We start from the raw sequence: 7624 nt of genomic DNA on the forward strand, positions 1-7624 counted from the left end.
TTCCATGACCACCGGAAACATTGTATCCAGCGGTGTTTCTGGGCCTGAGACCATCCACATCATCTATCCCTCTGCCGGATTTACAGCTGATGGCCTCTCCTCTCTGACGGCGACTAGCGGATGCTGAAATTATTACAATGCCCATCTATAAACCACATTTGTGAGTGTATTGATTTTCAAATTTTATTAAAATGTACCATTTTACTGCACTTAAAAGGCGCCGTTCTTCTTCCATTTGGATGTTCTTTCCTCACCATGGAATTTTAGCCTGGCATATGCCTTCCCTCCTCTACCTCTTATAATGAGTATCTTTTGAAGACTGATGAGAGTGGAAGTCATTGCATCATACCTTTCTGAGACATTATTAAGTGAATCCAGGGATCTTGTTTATGGTAGATTATGGGAGGAAAGCTATCAGAGCCTCTGTTTCTTCCTTACAATATATATATTTTTTAAATGTGGGCATCTACCCACCCTTTCGGCTAGTTATTCATCATAGATATGCTGCCATGAAGGCACCAGGAAAGTGGAAAATTGTATCAAATATTTACTGTAATTCTCGCTTCCTCGTGCTTATTAATGGCAGAGTACAAACCCACCCTAGGTATGTAGCTTATTACCAAGAGTATGGAGTGCGTTAACAGACTTTGTTTTATGCTATTCACTGGTCTTCATGGAGTGGTTAGAGGTGGAACACTATCATAGGTATGCTGCCATGAATGGTAAGTATTTGATAAAATTTTCCGTTTTGTTGCCCCTACAGCGTCACACTTCTAGATGGGGAACCCACTACACTGCTGTATGCGGGAAGACTCCTTAGTGGACTACCCTGAAGTTTGGTGTGAATGATACCATGAAGTATACAGCAGATTTTATAATACCAGTAAACCCCACTTTTTAAATAAATAAAATGAGATGCAAATTGCAGTAGCACAACCAATCCACTTCCTAAGCTGGTGTGAAAGTGTACATAAACCCAAACACAAAGGGGGTTATTTACAAAAGACTTGGAAGTGCAGTCACTGTAGATCTGAGGGGTAGATCTGAAATGAGGGAAAGCTCTGCTGATTTTATCATCCAATCATGTGCAAGCTAAAATGCTGTTTTTTTATTTTCCTTGCATGTCCCTCTCGGATCTACAGCGACTTTACTTCCAAGTGCACTTGCAGTGCAAAGTGGATTTTACTTTAGTAAATAACCTCCAAAATGTATTATATTGTAGATTACTTTTTTTTTAAACGATTCTTCCCTTTATTTTCACTTGGTGATCTGGCCAGTAACAAAATTCCTACCTCCTGGAAAATCATGCTTTGTAGATAGCTGTTTTTTAAGACATATCATGCTTACAAACAAATGTATTAAGTATGGACACCACCAGCCATCTTTTAACATGCAAGCTTTTCAAACAAAAAACTGATCAATCTAGAATTGTATGAGTCACATATAATTACTTCTCAATTGTACAGTTGTTCTTTAGCTTATGATTATTCCCATAAGCAATAATAATAATTCAACCTTTGTCAAATATTCAGAAGTTACAGCTAAAATGGGCTGGCCATACACCTTGTATTCAGATTGTACAATCTATTTTATAGTCAACAACCGAGATCGTGCAACCCCTGAGGCCAACTGAGATTGCTTCCTCATTCCACACTCATAATAGCATGGTAGGGGCACCATTGTGGTTGGAGTTTCCATCATTCTGCCCTTTAGAGTATGTTCAGACCAGGTTTATTGGTTGTTATGGTGCAGGTGCCTCCCATATGGATATTTATACTACAAGCAATAAACAGTAAAAATCAGCCCCAACACAGCCCTACTAACAACAGTTGTAATATATGAGCCTAACTGACTGTGTACAGATGCAATAAGTTAGGCAATGCCTCTACTACATAGTATTAGTTAATTTAAAGGAGATTATATGAAGATTGTACAATCAGATGTTGTAATGTTTGGGGCCAGCTTTGGATATAACCATTGCAGCCTTTCACATTGCTTCAGATTCTACTTCACAACGTAGCTGTGTTGCAGTTTACTGCAATGCATGGTAATGCACCAAATTTTATTGTGGTGGACTGTTTCTAAAAATAATGAATTCATCTTTTTTTGGATTTTGGTACACTAGGTAACCAATTCAGACGAATGTGTTAACTTAACACAATGAGGTTTATTTACTAAAGAAAATTGACTTTGCACTGCAAGTGCACTTGAATGTGCAGTCGCTGTAGATCTGAGGGGGGCATGCAAGGAAAATAAAAAACAGCATTTTAGCTTGCACATGATTGGATGATAAAATCAGTAGAGCTTCCACTCATTTCAGATCTACCCCTTAGATTTAGAGCGACTGCACTTCCAAGTGCACTTGCAGTGCAAAGTGGATTTGCTTTTGATAAATAACCCCCAATGCATGTTAATCACATCATAACACAAGTATATTAACATACTGAACATTGTAAATGGCCCTTAGTCTGCGGCTATGTAGTAGAGTATTTAAAACTGAAAAAAGTCTATTTGCTTATGAACAGGAAGTTTTACACATTTTTACAAGCACAGGTTCCTCATTTTCATGGCATAATAGGATGCTGAAATCAGTCTTTAACTGACATGAGTGACAATTATGTTTCTTGTTGTATTTGTGGTCACAGTTATGACACCGTGTTGCTAAAACACCTAACCACATTATTACATTATGGCAAAAGCGATTCATTAAACAACAGCCACTATATTGTTCATAAGACTAGATTGGAGCTACAACTGAAAATAATCAATGGGATATGCTAAGCTAGATGGTACCATGACTACCATACATCACTGTGTTTGTTTTGTATTGTCTCCAATGCTAGCCAAATATTATTTCAATTCTGTCACTTTTTTTCAGAGATTGTTCTTGTGTTTCTGTGTTTGTATCATATAATTATTTATATTATTTATATTTATATCCAAATGCTGAAGCTGCTACTAGAATATAAATTGAAGATAAATCTTCTAGATCAGAGCTTGACAAAACCCAGGCGCCAGTTCGCAATGGAGACTGAAAAGTGCATCCTGGCACCTGGGCTACAGCAGCAGTCTGGATTCCGCCCCATGTGACCCCCCTCCCCCAGCACGCAGGGCCAGCCAATAATTCAGGCCGCGACTTTTCAGCCTGCTGGAACGGGACACACACTCCTTTGTGCCAACCGGCACCCTCCTCTGGTGGGCGGTGCTCTGATGAGTGCGGCTAGCTCTCACTCTCTGCCCATCTCCAACATCATCTTTAGAAAGCTGGGGTTGAGGTTGCGGTCTTAATCAGTCACCCTTTCCTGTGCCGCTTATCAGTTCCACCTCATCAGTGTTTAACAGTGCCGCTTGTCCACGCAAACCAGTGCCCATCAGTGTCACCTGTTGGTACCCATCAGTGCCACCTTTAAGTGCCCACCAGTGCTGCCTATCAGTTCCACCCATAAGTGCCACCTCATGAGTGCTGCCCATCAGTGGCACCTCATCAGTGCATCCTATCAGTGCCGCCTATCTGTGCCCATCAGTGCAGCCCATCAGTGCCACCTCATCAGTGCCCATCAGTGCAGCCTATCAGTGCCACCTATCAATGCTTATCAGTGCAGCATCATCTGTGTCTATCAGCACAGCCTCATCAGTATCCATCTGTGCAGCTGATTAGTGCAGCCTATCAGTGCTTATGATTGCAGCCTCATCAGTGCCCACCAGTGCTGCTTCATCAGTGCTCCTCAGTGCCACCTCATCAGTGTTCATTATTGTCGCCTCATCAGGGCCCATCAGTTCAGCCGCAATGCCCATCAGTGCAGCCTCATCAGTGCCTCCTCATCAGTGCAACCTATCAGTGCCCATCAGTGCAGCCTCATCAGTGCCTCCTCATCAGTGCAACCTATCAGTGCCCATCAGCACAGCCTCATCAGTACCCATCAGTGCAGCCTATCAGTGCCACCTCATCAGTGCATCCTATCGGTGCTTATGAGCGCAGCCACATCAGTGCCCATCAGTGCCGCATCATCAGCTCTACCTCATCAGTGGTCTTTAGTGCTGCCTCCTCAGTGCTCATCAGGGATCATCAGAACAGCCTCAATGCTCATCAATGCAGCCTCATCAGTGCCCAGCAGTGCTGCCTATTAGTACCAACTCATCAATGCTCATCAGTGCAATCTCATCAGTGCCCATTAGTGCAGCCTATCAGTACAGCCTCATTAAAGCACATCAGTGAAGACGAAAAATGACTTATTTTAAAAAATGTATAACAAACAAAAAAAGGTTTGTTTTTTTATTGTTGTTAATTTTCTTTCTTTTTTTTGCTTGGCACCAGGCGTGAATTCTTATTGCCCGATGCCCTGGTTATAAAGTTCTGGGTGCTGAGCAGCTAAATATAAAACGTCATTAAGATAAAAAACCTTCAATGTGCAGCAGCCTCCCCAGCACCCCCTAATACTTACGTGAGGTCCCTCATCCCTTACCTGAGGTCCCCTTAATTTTCATATATAAATTGTGTATTATAGCATGTGTGAGCACAATGAAAACAAAGAAAGACTGGTGGTGAAAGTGTTAAAGAGAGGACTGGTTGACATTTTTAATAAGCATCCTACAGACATTATTACTTCCATAATATACATTATATTGTCAAAAGTATTGGGATGCCTGTCTTTACACCTTTGGAATGAATTATGCCGTGTACACACGATCGGACTATCGCACAACGCACCCCTGCCATTGTGGCCAGAGAGAGCATTCTGTCAACATCGCAAGGAAGAAGAAGAAGAGAAGAAGGCGGCGGCGACAGAAGACCGGGCCAACGCTAGTAAAAGAGCTACAGTATATGAAGATAGCGGAAGGCCCGCCAGAAGAACGGAAGAGCAGGACAAGACCCCAGAAGAGCGAGAGTAGTAGCTAGTAAAAGAGCTAGCAGAAGATAGCGGAGGAGTCTGGCGAGAAGACCCTCCCAAGACGGAAGAAGAGAAGACCACCGGAGCTGTCTAATAAATTCTTTTAAAAACTTGTGTTGTTCCCCCCCCCCCCCCCAAGACGGAAGAAGAGAAGACCACCGGAGCTGTCTAATAAAATATTTTAAAAACTTGTGTTGTTTTTTTCTTTACACTTTTTTCACCAGGTGAATGGGTAGGGGTACATCGTACCCCATACTCATTCACATAGGGTGGGCGGCCCACTTATTAAAGGAGGCTCCCGGATTCCTATAAGCCCCCGCCTGCAGACCCCGACAACCAGCGGCCAGGGTTGTCGGGAACATGGGGACAAGCACCCCCCCATGTTGAGGGCACGCGGCCTGGTGTGGCTCGGGAGGGGGGGCTCACTCATCCCCACCCCCTTTCCTGACTGGCCGGGCTGTGTGCTCGGGTAAGGGTCTGCTATGGACTTTGGGGGGACCCCCACGCCGTTTTTTCGGTGTAGGGCTTCCCCTTTAAATCCATACCAGGTGACGGGGCTTGCGAGGTGTCAATCTCGAAGATAGAGGCGGCGACATTCACTTCCTTCGCTAGTCCCTATGTAGGAATTATAAATGGCCAAATGGATAAGATAAAATGCTACCTTCTTGTACCAGAATCAAGACCTTCTTATTGACAAATAGGGTTGAATCATTTGATGATTGAAATCCACCCCCCCCCCCCCCCCCCATGTAGAGATTATAATCTTGGACACATGTTGGTTTTTCTTTTTTTGGGATCTTGTCTTCTTTGAACCTCAATTGTAGTGTCGTCATGGATGGGGGACAACATGTGCACGTCCCTTTTATCCTTCCACCTCAAGGCCAGCACTTTGTTGCATATCAGTGTTGCTCTTTCCCCCCTTCACAGCTTTTTGTTCGCTAGAGATTGTGGGAAGCCCTTACTATTCTTCCTGAAGGTTCCGCAGGCCAGGGTTTTGTCAATGTATAAGTGTTTGAAAAGAGGCAGGATGGTGTAGAAGTTGTGGAGGTATATGTGATATCCTTTGTTCAGAAGGGGGTATGCCAGGTCTCATACAATCTTTCAGTTGTGCCCATGTAGGCCGGGCATTCAGGGGGCTGGAGCTGGGAATCTCTTCCTTCATATATGCGGAATGCATACAGATATCCCGTGACTCTCTCACAGTCATTTTGCTAGGAATATATTGCTTTATTCCTAGCCGGCCTGAAAAGGGTACCAGGTACTCATCGACAAATATATTCTGATCGGGGACATAGAGTTCTGCAAATTGTTGGGAAAATAAATTTATTAGTGGGCGAATTTTATATAACTTGTCGTAATTTGGATGATTGAGGGGAGGGTATTGGGTATTGTCACTAAAATGAAGAAAGCGCATTATCATCTTGTATTGGGACATTACGGCAGAATAAATGGGCATGTGGTGGATGGGGTTGGTGGACCAATAGCCATGTTTTTCATTTTTTTTGTAAGCCCCATGTTTATGGTGAGGCCCATAAACAATTTTAGCTCCTCCAAATTCAAATCTCTCCACTCAAACGGACGAGCATATGATGATTGGTGGTCTTTGGCAATATACTGCTGGGAATATAAATTTGTCTGGTCTACAATGAATTGCAGCAAAGTGTTGGGCAAAAACAGATGTCTGTGCTGTGAAAGGGGGAATAATTGGTGATTTCGAGTTGGAAGGCAACCATGTTGGGTTGGCAAGGCCATCTGGCATGTATGTAGAGGCCCTGGGTCTTGGGGGACGTGACACTCCAGTAGTTGGGGAATTTGAATCTCCTGTGCTGGTACTCAGGCATGATGTGGCAGCACTGGTACTGGGCCTGGGCATTTATTCCTGGGACCTATCGCCGGCAGCAGTGCTGGTACTGGGCATTTGTTCCTGGGGCCTATCACTGGTGGTAGCGCTGGTACTGGGCCTGGGAACTTGTTCTTGGGGCCTATTGCTGGCGGCAGCACTGGTACTGGGCTTGGTTGCCTGCAGCTGCCTGGTTTCTAGAGTTCCGTGCCCTTTTAGGAGGGACCCATTCTTACTCCGAATCATTTGGCGATTCACTATTCTCAATGGGTTCAAATGCCAAATTTGATTCGGAATCAGAATTGGAATCTGATGAGAACTCCCCACTGGTCTCATCGGTCATGTAGAGGATTTGGAACGCTGCCTCACTAGAATAAAATCTTTTGGACATGACGCTGATGGCTGTGTGACAGGTGGCAGGTGACGGTCACTGATGGGCTATGCGATGGGTGGCAGGTGAAGTTCACTGATAGGTGATACCGGTGTGACAGGCGATGGTCACTGATGGGTGACAGACCACGGATGGTGACGGTCACTGACGGGTGATGGGTGCACCACTGACGGTCACTGATGGGTGATGGCTGACGGTCACTGATGGGTAATGGGTGATGGCTGACAGTCACTGATGGGTGATGGGTGATGGCTGACGGTCACTGATGGCTTACGGGTGATGGCTGATGGTCACTGATGGGTGATGGGTGACATGTGACAGGGCACGGTCACTGATGGGTGACGGGTGCTCTACTGATTTTCACTGATGCGTGATGGGTGACAGTTGACGGTCACTGATGGGTGACGGTGACAGCTGATGGTCACTGATGGGTGATGGTGATAGTTGACAGTCACTGATGGGTGACAGGTGACGGTCACAAATGGGTGACGGTGGCAGTTGACG

Source organism: Lithobates pipiens, unplaced genomic scaffold (genome assembly GCF_037356315.1).
Source record: "Lithobates pipiens isolate NorthernLeopardFrog02 unplaced genomic scaffold, aLitPip1_a1.2 Scaffold_16, whole genome shotgun sequence".
NCBI classification, from domain to species: domain Eukaryota; kingdom Metazoa; phylum Chordata; class Amphibia; order Anura; family Ranidae; genus Lithobates; species Lithobates pipiens.